Source organism: Delphinapterus leucas, chromosome 18 (assembly GCF_059928025.1).
Source record: "Delphinapterus leucas isolate spDelLeu-1000000601 "Yukka" chromosome 18, BTC_Dleu_Yukka2, whole genome shotgun sequence".
Taxonomy (NCBI): Eukaryota; Metazoa; Chordata; class Mammalia; order Artiodactyla; family Monodontidae; genus Delphinapterus; species Delphinapterus leucas.
This window is the reverse complement of record NC_143146.1, coordinates 52,397,637-52,413,244: the sequence shown is the minus strand read 5'-3', so window position 1 is coordinate 52,413,244 and position 15,608 is coordinate 52,397,637.

Here is a 15,608-nt window from a genome sequence, read left to right as displayed (position 1 = left end):
CCTCTATGCTATGGCAATGAAGCTCACTTCAACATAGATGGTGGTTAAAGCACAGTGGGGTCCAATGCCCTGGGGTTGAATGTTAGGTCTACTTCTCACTTTCAAAACCCTGGGGAGAATGTTCAGTCTCAATTCTTTCATTTATAAAATACGGATAATGCTTGTACTTTCCTTATAGGATTGTAGTGATGATTAAATGTACAGCCTTTGAAGAGTGCCTGGTACATACTTATCTCAGTAGCTGCTGCCTACCATTATTACTACTATTAATAGTTTCATAAAAATTCTAGTAGATATTCCTCTGAAAGAAAACAAGAACTAGATTTATATCCAAAATAAAGTGAATAGTTTAGAAATAAGAATAAGAATGATAATGTAAATTTTGTCTTGGACCCATACTAAGTGACAGGCAATATGTTGGCATTTAAATATGAGGAAAACAAGACTTAGAATAAGTAATTTTTAGTAACTGGATATGAAGCCAATCTGTTTCCTGGATGCCTAAGGGCTTGATGACAATGAACTCCAGGGAGAGATGAGGAGTACCAGCAGTAGTTTTTTAAAAATATTTATTTATTTATTTATTTGCGGTACGCGGGCCTCTCACTGTTGTGGCCTCTCCCGTTGCGGAGCACAGGCTCCGGACGCGCAGGCTCAGCAGCCATGGCTCGCGGGCCCAGCCGCTCCGCGGCATGTGGGATCTTCCCGGACCGGGGCACGAACCCGTGTCCCCTACATCGGCAGGCGGACTCTCAACCACTGCAACAACAGGGAAGCCCTAACCAGCAGTAGTTTAAATACTCAGTTTCCCAATTCCTCCCTGACTGCACTGTTTGAGTCAGTTGTTTCAGGATAAGGCCTGGCTATCTGTATTTTAGCAAACCTCCTACATGATTTTAATTCTATCCAAGCTTGGGAACCCCAGAGCCTATGAAATACTTCAAAGGAGGTCAATTAACAGAAGGAAGAAGGTTTCGGGAAAAGTGAGACAAGCACAGCCCCGGCCTTAAAGACCTCCAGGAGAGAGACAAACTGGGCAAATCAGGAAGAAGAGGTTTAGAAGTCATGTGAGCCATCTTCGGGGCTATAAAAAAGCCCCATCTTCCACACGCAACAAAGAGTGTGGCTGGTAAGACTCTGCTAGGTCTTCAGAGCAGAAGTATATTGGAAAAATATACATAAGGACCTCCTGATTTAAGTAATTTGCTTAGCAAACCACATTAAACAAGTTTAAGCTCATATACAGTGATTCTCAAAGCAAGAGACAGAACATCAATTTTATACTCACCAAGAGCATTCAGAGAAAAGCTGACTTAGGGCATCCATGGTAAATTAAGCACCAACAAATACCTCCCCGCCCTCCAATAAAACAGGACTGTGAAAGCTTCTCCCATTTTCCTCTGATGGCAAGCCTCTCAAAATATTCTCTTTTTATTATTAGATTGATAGAATTCTGGAGTTAAAAAAATCTCAGAAATAATCATAAGTAACAGTATTTTCTAGAGTATGGCGGCCCTACAACATTAAATATTTTTGCTCCTATCCCTCCACCTATGCATTTGCTTTAAACCAAGGAGTTCTTCCTGAGGCTATCATTCTACCTATCTATCTTCTCTGTCTGATTTTTTCTTCAGGAAGAGAAAGTAAAGAGCAATTGTGTTTTGGTAAAACTTTCTTATTTATATCCCACAAAGCCAGTCATCTTTTCGTTTAGATTCATCCTTGAGTATTTGTCTTTCCACAAGTGCCCAAGGATACACTTCTTACCTCTTAACTTGTGATCCCAAATCAGCAATGGTGTTCTTTGTATTGCCAAAAGCCCCTCACATCTGTACTTGATTTGTGCTTTGGGGAGAGCTCCTTTGTTTTGGACAGAATGCTGCTTCATTTTTTTCTGCTCAACATTTGTTAATGTGCATAAAAATATCTGTCTTTGCTGAATGCATTAAACGTTATGATATTTTGCTCTTTGACCCACTTTGTCCTTTAAACCATCTTGCACATCCAGTCTGATGCCTAAGGGCTCTCAAGATTCATAATGACATCATGTGCTTGGGCACCGTACTTATTTACAGCATGCTTTCAGTACGTCCAGATAAAATAGGCAAATGCTTCACTCCAGAGCCACTTCTCATAATTTAGCTTCACCTTTACGCCCCTCTGTCTATACTCAGTAGAGGTCTATTTTTTTCCCATTTGGCCTCTTTCCTGCCTGTGGGTCTCAGCAAAATATGTAGCCTGGCCCAGCTGCCACCATTTGAGTTGTAAAAATTCACACATCTGTTAGTGTCTCTCTGTTGGCCTTTAGCAAAGAAGTACTTTGTGGAAGTCGATTTTCTAATAGATACATGCCAAGTTTTTTCTGAAACAGTTAAAAAATGTATTCTAATTCAGCAAGTCATATGTTGCTCTATTTTTACAGTTTACTTAAAAATGATATAAAAGAATCATTTTAATGTATAAAGCGTATTATAAAAGTTAGTGCTCCAGGGCTTCCCTGGTGGCGCAGTGGTTGAGAGTCCGCCTGCCAATGCAGGGGACACGGGTTCATGTCCCGGTCGAGGAGGATCCCACATGCCGCGAGTGGCTGGGCCCGTGAGCCATGGCTGCTGAGCCTGCGTGTCTGGAGCCTGTGCTCCACAACAGGAGAGGCCACAACAGTGAAAGGCCTGTGTACCACAAAAAAAAAAAAAAAAAAAAAAGTTAGTACTCCAGAAGAATCTTTACATTATTTCAATTGATTATGATTTAATCCATTTAGAGGTAAGCAGAGATTCTTAACATCCATTATGTGAAAGAGCACACAGAGACATCATTTTCATTTTTATTAAGGAGGTAGTTAAGTGGTTTGCCTAGAACCACATATTTAGCAAGCTATGGGGCAAAAACGAGTAGCCAGGTGTTCTGACTCCTGACAAAAAGATCAGTCACATAGCAAGGGTAAAATGTGCTCAGGTGCTATACAATTTGCTAACACTCTTCCACACCCTTTTAAAACTACATGGGAATTGGAAAAGACAAGCATCTTTGAGGTACCCACCACACCTACCCCTAAATATCACTATGCCCTTGCATTTGTCCCTAAAGTAGGCCTTGACAACATAAAAGGTACCTATTTTATCTGGGCCTTGACACAAATAAGAGTTGACGAGTTATTAACAGAAAGAAGGAAAGAATGATCCAGGCAGAAGTAACAAGTACCAAAGTGCCACTAGAAGAGGCATTATAAAACAACATGCTTATATTTCCAGATCCACAAACAGAGTAGCATTCTGCCTTAAGGTGGAAACTCAATGGCTAACTTCTAAAAATTCACATGGCATAATATTGTAGCCACAAAGACATTCAATCTGTGACTCCTTTTATGAATTATTGGGAATGTGAACAGCTGGACAATGGATAACACCCTCAAGTGTTGCTTTTAGTCTTGTTGTCTGGGAAGTATCAAAATAAGTCATTAATTTTAGAATAAACTAAAGCTCCCAATTTTAAGTGGCTTTATAAATAATGAAGTTTGTACAAATAATGTCACTGAATCCTTACCACAATCCTATGAGTGATATTACTCTTCTTATTTACTTTGTTTGCACAGGAAGGATTTTAAAACTTGAGATAGTAAATGATTTGCTTAAGATCCCATAAGTAATTTATCTCAGAGCTGGGCCAAGAAAATAAGTATTTGGACCCCTTGTCCAGTGTTCTGAAAAACAAGAAAATTTGTGACATTTCTTGGATGTAAAATTTCTTAAAGGTATAAAATAAACAAAAGATAATCAGAAAAAGAAACCAGCTATGGCAGAACTGTAAAAAGGTCACTGTTTGTTTTCTCTCACTAAAGATTGTTTACGTTCACGCATATTAGCATTTGAGGCACTCACCCATTGCTATTTCTATTAGCACCTCTCTGTTTCCCCCTCTGGATACATAATCACACCACAACCCTCCTTCAGAACCTGGGACCTCCTGCTATTTGCCTCAACCTGATTTTCTCCTCATTGAATGCTGTCTGCTGACTGCAGACCACCGAGGACATTTATTTCTGCCCCATGGAAATGCACATCTTCATTTCTCTCCTTGTACCATGATTATTTGTATTGTCTGAGGCCTCAGCTTGACAGGATGACCATACATTCTGGTTTGTCTGAGAAAATCAGGAAGAATGCCTGTTATCCTAGCATAGTGAGAAATGGTGCCCTCTTTCACTTTTATACATGTCAGAGTTTTTCAAAAACGCATATGGTCACCCTACACCAGATAACCGGGTAAATTAATGAGTGCTCTTGAGAGAGTGAATAAGGCTGTATCAAATAATTTTCTAGCCAATGTTCTTACAGTAGCCCACAGTTGTGTTAGATATATGTATTTTAAGAAAGAAGATGAAAAACAAAATTCTGCATGTAACTTCAACACAAGATTTTTAACCTGCCATAAAACAGATATTAATAATGTTTTCCTAGCTTTATCTAGAGAAGATTATTTTTAATTAGAATAACTTCCAAAAGGTTGGTTCAAGATGGAGGAGTAGAAGGATGTGCACTTACTCCCTCTTGTGAGAACACCAGAATCACAACAAACTGCTGAACAATCACTGGAACTCACCAGAAAAGATACCCCACATCTGAAACAAGGGAGAAGCCACAATGAGTTGGTAGGAGGGGTGCAATCACAATGAAATCAAATCCCATAACCACTGGGTAGGTGACTCACAAACAGGAGAATGATTATACCACAGAAGTCCCACACTGGAGTGAAGGTTCTGAGTCTCAATTCAGACTTCCCAACCTGGAGATCTGGCAACAGGAGGAGGAATTCCCAGAGAATCAGACTTTGAAGGCCAGTGGGATTTGACTGCAGGAATTCGACAGGACTGGAGGAAACAGAGACTCCACTCTTGGAGGGCACACACAAAGTAGTGTGTGCATCAGACCCAGGGGGAAGGAACAGTGACCCCATAGAAGACTGAACCAGACCTAAATGCTAGTGTTGGAGGGTCTCCTGCAGAGGCAGGTCATGGCTGTGGGTGACCATGGGGACAAGGACACTGGTAGCAGAAGTTCTGGGAAGTACTCCTTGGCATGAGCTCTCCCGGAGTCCACCACCAAAGAGCCTGTAGCCCCCAATGCTGGGTCACCTCAGGCCAAACAACCAACAGGGAGGGAACTCAGCCCCACCCATCAGCAGACAAGCAGATTAAAGTTTTACTGAGCTCTGCCCACCAGAGCAACACCCAGCTCTACACACCACCAGTCCCTCCCATCAGGAAGCTTGCACAAGCCTCTTAGAGAGCCTCATTCACAAGAGAGCAGATGCAAGAAGAGCTACAATCCTGCAGCCTGTGGAAAAAAACCCAAATTCACAGAAAGAAAGGCAAAATAAAAAGACAAAGGACTATGTACCAGATGAAGGAACAATATAGAATCCCAGAAAAACAAGTAAATGAAGTGGAGATAGGCAACTTTCCAGAAAAAAACTATTCAGAATAATGATAGTGAAGATGATCCAGGACCTTGGAAAAAGAATGGAGGTAAAGGTCGAGAAGATGCAAGAAATGTTTAACAAAGGCATAGAAGAATTAAAGAACAAACACCTAGAAGAATTAAAGAGCAAACAAACAGAGATGGACAACACAATAACTGAAATGAAAAATAAACTAGAAGGAATCAATAGCGGAATAACTGAGGCAGAAGAACGGATAAGTGACCTGGAAGATAGAATGGTGGAATTCAGTGCCATGGAATAGAAAAATGAAAAAAGAATGAAAAGAAATGAAGACAGCCTAAGAGACTTCTGGGACAACATTAAACGCACCAACATTTGCACTATAGGGGTCCTAGAAGAAGAGAGACAGAAAGGACCAGAGGAAATATTTGAACAGATTATAGTCAAAAACTGCCCTAACATGGGAAAAGAAATAGCCACCCAAGCCCAAGAAGCACAGAGAGTCCCAGGCAGGATAAACCCAAGGAGAAACATGCTGAGACACATAGTAATGAAATTGACAAAAATTAAAGACAAAGAAAGTGTATTAAAAGCAACAAGGGAAAAAACAGCAAATAATATACAAGGGAACTCCCATAAGGTTAACAGCTGATTTCTCAGCAGAAACTCTACAAGCCAGAAGGGAGTGGCATGGTATATTTAAAATGATGAAAGGAAAGAGTCTACAACAAAGAATAGTCTACCTGGCAAGGATCTCATTCAGATTCAACAGAGAAATCAAAAGCTTTACAGACAAGCATAAGTTAGGAGAATTCAGCACCACCAAATAAACTCTACAACAAATGCTAAAAGGATTTCTCAAAGTGGGAAACACAAGAAAAGAAAAGGACCTACAAAAACAAACACAAAACAATTAAGAAAATGGTATTAGGAACATACATATTGATAATTACCTTAAATGTGAATGGATTAAATTCTCCAACCAAAAGACGCAGGCTCGCTGAATGGATGCATAAACAAGACACATATATATGCTGTCTACACGAGACCCACTTCAGACCTCAGGACACATACAGGCTGAAAGTGAGGGGATGGACAAAGATATTCCATGCAAATGGAAATCAAAAGAAAGCTGGAGTAGCTATACTCATATCAGGTAAAATAGACTTTAAAGAATGTTACAAGAGACAAGGAAGGACACTACATAATGATCAAGGGATCAACCCAAGGAGAAGATATAACAATTATAAATATATATGCACCCAATATAGGAGCACCTCAATACATAAGGCAACGGCTAACAGTTATAAAAGAGGAAATCGACAGTAACACAATAGTAGTGGGGGACTTTAACACCTCACTTACACCAATGGACAGATCATCCAGACAGAAAATTAATAAGGAAACACAAGCTTTAAATGACACAACAGACCAGATATATTTAATGGATATTTATAGGACACTCCATGCAAAAACAACAGATTGAACTTTCTTCTCAAGTGCACACACAACATTTTCCTGGATAGATCACATCTTGAGTCACATATCAATCCATGGTAAATTTAAGAAAATGGAAATCATATGAAGCACCTTTTCCGACCACAATATTATGAGATTAGAAATAAATTACAGGGTAAAAACGTAAAAAACACAAACAAATGGAGGCTAAACAATACGTTACCAAATAACCAAGAGATCACTGATGAAATCTAAGAGGAAATGAAAAAATACCTAGAGACAAATGACAATGAAAACATAAATATTCAAAACCTATGGGATGAAGCAAAAGCTGTTCTAAGAGTAAATTTATAGCAATACAATCCTACCTCAAGAAACAAGAAAAATCTCAAATAAACAATCTAACCTTACACCTAAAAGAACTAGAGAAAGAAGAACAAACAAAGCCCAAAGTTAGTAGAAGGAAAGGAATCATAAAGATCAGAGCAGAAATAAAAGAAATAGAAACAAAGAAAACAATAGCAAAGATCAATAAAACAAAAAGCTGGTTCTTTGAGAAGATAAACAAAATTGATAAGACTTTAGCCAGGCTCATCAAGAAAAAGAGGGAGAGGACTAACATCGATAAAATTAGAAATGAAAAAGGAGAAGTTACAATGGACACTGCAGAAATACAAAGCATCATAAGACACTACTACAAGGAACTCTATGTCAATAAAATGGACAACCTGGAAGAAATGGGCAAATTCTTAGAAAGGTATAACCTTCCAAGACTGAGCCAGGAAGAAATAGAAAATATGAAGAGACCAATCACAAGTAATGAAATTGAAACTATGATTAAAAAATCTCCCAACAAACAACATTCCAGAACCAAATGGCTTCACAGCTGATTTCTATCAAATATTTAGAGTAGAGATAACATCCATCCTTCTCAAACTCATCCAAAAAATTTCAGAGGAAGGAACACTCTCAAAATCATTCTATGAAGCTACCATCACCCTGATACCAAAACCAGATAAAGATACTACAAAAAAAGAAATTACAGACCAATATCACTAATGAATATAGATGCAAAAATCCTCAACAAAATACTAGCAAACAGAATCCAACAATACGTTAAAAGGATCATACACCACTCTCGACTTCTCCTTTTCTTATACTCTAAATTCTATCCACTTAAGACTTAAAATCTATTCTGAATCTCAGCACTTTTCTTAGCATTCATTTTTGCCACTCTGGACCAAGCCACCACCATCGACGGCTTAGAATTTTGAAATAGCTTCTTTATTGTTCTCCTTGCTTTCAGTGACATTTGTTACAATTTATTCTCCACATAGCAACCATAATTATCTTATTAAACATGAGCCAGATCCATTCACCAAATTTCTCCAGTAGTTTTCCCTAAAACCTAGAATAAAAGCCGATACCCTTCCCATGCTTAGAGCACCCCATTTGATAGAGCCGTGAGCTCCATAACCTCTCTTACTTCTCAGGCCTTTTATCACTTCTCTCCTACTGTTCCTCTTTTCTCACTTCCCACACTCTCCTCCTGCTGTTCCTTGAATGTATCAAACATACTCTCACCCTGCAGCCAATACAGTTATCCCTCCTTGGCCTAATATGCTCATCCCTCAGGTACGTGCATAGCTCATGACTTCTCGTAATTCAGGTCACTGCAGATGATACCTCGGCAGAGAGGCTGTCACTTATTACCTGGCCTAAATCAGCTTCTCACTCTCCCATCCTCATTCTGTCTATTCCCAGATCCTGTTTAACCTTTGTTTCTAAACTACAATAAACATTATATGCCTATATTTTTTTGTATTGGTTTTCCAACATTCCACTCGCATATTGCTGCCATATAAAAGAAACTGTTTTATTCCAAGCCCTGAGAAAGTATAGGTCAAGTAATGAGTATCACTTAAGATCTGATGAAAGAATAAGTTAATTAATTCAAGCAATCTTAATAATCTCTGCCTCACAGGCCCTTACTTTACATAAGAGCCGTCTGACATGAAATAAAACCTCAAGCTTGACGATGGAAGAACATGCATAAACAACTTCAAAATGTCTTTAGACGCTGTCTTTCTTGTCTTAAATGATAGAGAGGGGCAGTTTTGTGGTGTGATGGCTCTTTCAGATTACATCGTGATTTCAAATTTTGTGACCTGAAGAAGTTACTTAACTTCTCTCTACCTTAATTTCTCCAAAGTTTTACCTACCTCACAGGGCCTTTGTGCAAATTACGTGACGTGATACACATAAAATGCTTAGAACAGTGCCTGGTACGTTGTAAATGTGTACTACATTTCTTCCTTTTATTCTTTCATTTTTGACATTCATTCCTTATGTTATTTAGCAAGTGACAGACCAGAATTTACTATATTTTCCAGCCCTCTCCACTGTGATCTTGAGTGACACTTAGATGAGGCAGAATGTTTTGATGGTAGATAACATCACCAACTCAAATGCCATGTGATTGTTTTATGTGCGAATAATGTGTGGGCACTACTCTAATCCCGTGGATGTTGGGCCCAGTGGGTGTGGCTCTAATCCTGAACAATCCACAATCCTCTTGGTCCCAGTGGAAATGAGACAGTGGTAAGAGCTAGGTTTGCTGTTAAGTGCTCAGAGAATCCCTGATGAATCAAATTAGATAAGTCACAGCTTTTTTCTGCCTCCATATATACAAACAGATGCAGAGAGGCTCACCTTACGACATTTTTAGCTTTATTCTCTTACTAGTTTCTTTCTATTCTCTTCGTCATTTTTTCCCCTCACCTTTTAGCTTTGGAGGCCTGAAATTGCCAATTCAGCTGCTTTGGAGCAGATGGATTAGTGGTGGTTTTATGAACATGTGGATAATGGGGTTTTTATTGGGGGGACGTTTAGATTTGTCTAAAAGAGGGATCGCTGATGCTTTTACTACAGCTGCCCTTCTTCTCAGTTTAACTTCAGACACCTCATGAAGATGCCAGTAGGGAATAACAACAAATTAATCTATTCTTTTGAACTCAAACAGCAAGATTATGAAACAAGCTAACTGAACTTCACCCTCTCCCATCCCACAAAAAAAAAAAAAAAAAGACACCTGATAAAATCAGATGAAGATTTGAATCACATAAGAGATGGAATTTTGAGTCAAAATTTCCACAGCCTTATAATATCATTTGAAATTGAGCCATCATTTAATTGTATTGCTAATATAGCAATAACTGATGGTAACAATACAAAATAAAGAGAATACAGGGAGCAAATAGAGACTTCAAATACTAGGTTGATGCCAAAGCCAGAATTGAGGGAGGCTGTGTTGAATATTCCTAATCACCTTCCACCTACCACAGGGAGAAAGGTCACCAAAAAGAGTACAGTTTACTTTTCATTCCACGCCTTTCCCACCTGAAGGCCAGAGAACAGAGACAGCTCCATGAAGGACCACTTTAGAGAAAGTGATAGAGACTTTTAGGGCCTAATTTTCACCCCACAAGGTGTCAAGATCCCAAACTGTTTTCTCCTCAAAAATAGGGAGCTAAAACCTCACAATGACAGACTGAAATGAATCATCCTATCTAGGTTTGGTTCTCCAGCCCAAGAGCTTCTCATGGAACAAGAGTATGTCTTTTATTTCTGTACCTTTAATACCTAAGTGTCACCAATAAAGGTTGAGTGAATTAATTAATTAATGTTCTTGTCTTGGCCCTGGCTCTCTCTCCTCTGTGACCTTGAAATCTGTTCACTCTTTCCCAAGTCCACCACCATGATGGACCACCATCATCTCTCACCTGGATTACACCCCCAGCTTTATAACTGGGAGCTAACCCTTCAGTTTTGGCCCCATACTCTTGCCTGAATCCCTGTTCCTTTTTCTGCACTGCAAACAAAATTACATTCTCTAAAATGAAAATTTTATCAGGGCAGTTCTCCACTCAGAACTGTCCAATGGCTTTTTATCTCTCTTGGTTTAAAAGTCCAGGTTTTAGTTTGTGCATTTGGCTTGTAATACCCAACATAATGCAGCCCTAAATGATTTAGCATTGATTTAATGCTAACTCAATGGCATTATTTCCTCCAACCATCATGTCTGTGTTATGTGATCCAGCCATGCCTCGATGCATAGATTTTTCTTTCACACTTTAACATCCCTGATATGATGGATCTCAGTCAGTGATACAATTGCCGTGTTTTTTCTTTCCATATTAGTACACAAAATTATGATTCATTTTATATTTAATATCAACCTCGACTTAATAGACAAGAGAGTATTTTATTTTTTTAATTTTTATTTTATAATTTCTCAAATTATTTATTTATTTTTAACATCTTTATTGGAGTATAATTGCTTTACAATGGTGTGTTAGATTCTTCTGTATAACAAATTGAATCAACTATATGTATACGTATATCCCCATATCCCCTCCTTCTTATGTCTCCCTCCCACCCTCCCTATCCCACCCCTCTAGGTGGTCACAAAGCATTGAGCTGATCTTCCTAGGCTATGCGGCTGCTTCCCACTAGCTATCTATTTTGCATTTGGTATTGTATATATGTCCATGCCACTCTCTCACTTTGTCAAGAGAGCATTTTAATCTTTGACTTTAAATTCTGGCCCTTGATATATATATAAGCAAACTCCCAAAATGTCTACCTGGTTAACACTTTTGTGGAGGAATGTCCCTTAGCTTTTATTGTCCCAGCTTCATAGAATATATATCTCTCTTAATAATATGTTTCTCCTCAAATGTTTATATAAGACAAAAAAATATATTTATGCCCCCAAAGTTCGATGAAATATTCTTTTTAACAAAATAACTTGCAGGGAAATTCTTCAGTTACAATCCAAATGCAACTGCTAGAATGCCAGAGTCACTTTCATACAAACTGAAAATTGTGCCAAGTGTCACAAAGAGTATGTGCTTCTGGGAGACTGTTGCCAGCAAATGATGTGCCCAGTGTTTCCTCAGTGTGAACCATTTGATGGCATCAAATGCCAGTCCTGAATCTGTTTTCACAGTGACTTTCCCATGTAACCCTTATTCTTGCATAGATTTTGTGATGGCCTTAAAGAATATCATGGAGAAGTAAGGAGATTGAGAAAGATGATTAAAAACAAGATGTTACAGCATATACATAACATGCTAATAAACATGTTGAAACCATGTTAATTGGTGATGAGAAAACTTTCAACATTTTACAATTTAAAATGATCATTTTGATAGGGACAGAGTAAAGGGACAAAGTAGGTAATTAAATAGTTAATCTCACTAGGGTATTGTAAGTAAGGAAAAAAGTTCAGGAGACCCCTGTAAGTAAATGATCACTCAAGAAAGCAGGTTTGCTTAACCACAAAGCCAAGCAGGCTAGCCAAGCAACAAAACCATGCAACAGAAGCATGAGACATAGCCCAAAACAATAAAACAATGGTGGCATGAGACCCACATCCTGCCCAGTGAGCTCAGCAAGTTATTGATGCCTAGGACATGCTCCTCTGCACACACTAAAAACAAAAATATAAGGAAAAGGTGAAATTATACTAAAACCTGAGATGATCTAACATTTTTAGCATATGGTACTGCCTTTTTGCTCATTTCCATTGCACCATGACTAGTCCAGGCTTGACCACATAGCAACAAGAAAATTCCCCCTCGACATGGAGGAGGAACTGATGATGGAAGCATGACGTCTACTCAAAAATGAGGAAGGTGGTCTTTTCCCCCTCCTCACTTTTCCTTTGATTATAAAACTGTAGCCCACTATGTTCTCAAGGTGTAGCACCCTCTCGCCCGCCTGCTTGTAAGCCTCTCAAGTGTCCTATCCTAATACTTCTTAGCTATCACTTTGCCTCTCGCTGAATTCTTTCTGTGCTGAGACACGAAGAACTGGAGCTCCTCGAAGCCCCCTGAAACTCCACCTAGTGGTTAAAATTTGACTATTGACATAGTCATATCACTGTGTCCTATATTTTAGGAAATTGCTTGAGGATTTGGGGTGAAAATGTGCAGTAGATTCTTCAGTATCCTGCTGAAGTAGTATAGCCTATACATCTACCATCATGTGTGGACACAGACAAGTGACTTGCTTTGACCAATGGGACAGTGATAGATGCATGGCAAGCAGAGGCCTGAGAGATGCTTGTGTGTTAAATATATATTTTTTAAAATTTCTGTATATTATGATATTTTGGCAGCTTAAACTCCCTTCTGGCTAGGGAGAGACTGCCCCTTCGTGGGTTAGCCAATTCTTAGAGATAGGAAAGGGCTCAGCCTGAAGCCTCCTTTGATATGCAAAGGAGCCTATCTCCTCTCTCTGGCCCTTACGCCTTTGGAGAGATAGTCCTCTGCCTTAAACATCCCAGAACTAGTTACCCCCAACTAAGGATCACTCCTATAGCTTTCAGCCAGTCAGAATATTCAGATTAGCCAATTCTCAACTGTTTACCCTGCCCTAGCCTCAGTTTCCCTCTGTTTCCTGCTTTCTGCCTGCTGACCACCCTTGGGTGTCTCCCTGTGGCACTACATGGCATGCTGTGTGCCTCCTGTATCTAGGACCTGTGATATAATAAATTTTTGTTTTCTTGAGCCTCTACTCTATCCCCTTTTGTGGCCATACCTTACTGACTATCATATAACAGAACACAGAAGAGCTTGTATGGTTGATCTTGGTCTTTTGGGCCATACTGTCTTTCTTCATGAAAAGGTCTAGGAGAGCTGGTGGTCTCAGAACCATGAGAGACAAGGAGCAAGCTGGGTTCACCCCACAGCCTGAACCAACCCCTGTTCATCTCAGCCCAGGTTAACCAAACCCCCACCTATACACAAATGTGTGTGAGCAAGAAATAAATGCTTACATTTTTAAGTGAAGGATATGGGGATATAGTGTTATGCAGACATGTTGTGGAAAGAAGTTCATTACTACCATGCAAAACATCATTGATAATGGAAAAGAGGCTGTTGGTTAGAGATATTGTTCAGTGCATCTGATTTTTGGAAAGAATTGTTGATGTTAAGAAGAAGATAGACCAAACTATGTCATATGCTTGCTATCAGCTTGAGTGACTTATCCTCTTCCATAAACACCCTGTCTTTTCTTATATTATAGCACATATCAGATGTTAATCTAGTTGTTTATCTAAACTGCTCACTAGAATCTCACATATGTGGAGGATAGGATCAATTTGTATTCCAGTGATTTCTGAGAGACAGAAGTGAGTAGTAGCTGGAAGCAAGACCTTAGTTGCCTGACCGGCGATGGAACCCTGGTCACAGTGGTGAGAGTGCCAAGTCCTAACCACTAGGCCGCAAGGGCAGTGGCTAGAGTCTGGACCCCAGTCCTTGTCTGCCTTGAAAAAAGAATTCTGACAAAGAGATGGAAGGTAGAGAGGAAAGTAAGGCCTTTATTACAAAAGTAGATTACATACCGACAGACTCACGAGTGAGTTCAGAGAAAAAGCCGTGCCTTTGGGAAGTTGAAATCATTTATAAAGGGGTAGTCTTCCTGGTTTTGTTTTCCTCTGGCCAATCATCTTGCTTGTTCTTTGACTCAAGGCCCTCCCTTTCTGACCCTCCAAGGAGCCTTTCTGCACACGTGCAGTCGAGGTCTCCCTGAACCCAAGGATGAGAAATATGTGACCTCTCGATCTTTTGCCCAAGCAAGGCTTAGCTCCTCTCTGCCCCTACCATTACTATTATCTTAGAGTGTCCACCGGAGATGAAGTCCAGCTATTTACCCTGTTCCTGCTGTTATTTCTACCTGGAATTATAAACAAGAGGCTGGTTGTAAATGTCTAGCCTGGAGCTCATCTATCTCCTGCCTCACCCGCATTCAGCATGATGCCTGGTACATAAAGACTCTTACAAATTATTTGCTGAATTAAATTATCTCATCTCAACTCTGTCTCTAGATAGTATTTGATTTGAACAAGCTACTTTATTTTTATGCTTTCAGAATCTTTTTTTTTTTTTTTTTGTAAATGGGAGGATTGGTCTAAATAATCTCTAAAATTCTATTTCTATAATATATTTTCATGTGCTAAATTTTTAAAAAATCATTTATTTAATTGTAAAGCTTATATAAATGTTTGTAAACTTTCATCAGAAGTGATAAAACATAAAATAGGATTCCCATAAATAAGATTAGTATCTGTTATATTTGGTTGTATTTTATTCCTTTAACCACATCCTTTTATTATATTCATTTTTATGAATAAACCTGAATTTTATATCATTAAGATCACATTCTACACATACTTTTATATCTTAACTTTTTATTTAAGGTTACATCATGTTCTAATATTTAAGCAAAATGCTTAGTTCATTGAATTTCAATTTAAAATTAATTATAACTTTTAAATTTATGGATTTTTCCACAAATTGTAGCTTTGGCTGCACCCCATTAGTCTTGAACAGAGTCTTTTCTATTTCATTTTTTTATAAATTTGTTCATCTGTTCATTTATTAATTTAACAGTCTAAGCACTCACACTAGCTAGTGTCCACAGCACGGTTTCAAGCACTGGAATTCCAGACATGTACCAGAGAGATAAAGGTCTTGTCTTAAAAATAACACAATTTCTAGTATCTGTACACTTGGTAATGAACTATAGGTTGAAAAACAACGATAACAACAACAGCAAAAAACAGGCCTCACCTGCCTGCATGTAAGCTATCATTTCACTCTTCTTTTAAATTCTCAAACAAAATTTACTTGAGTTCCCTT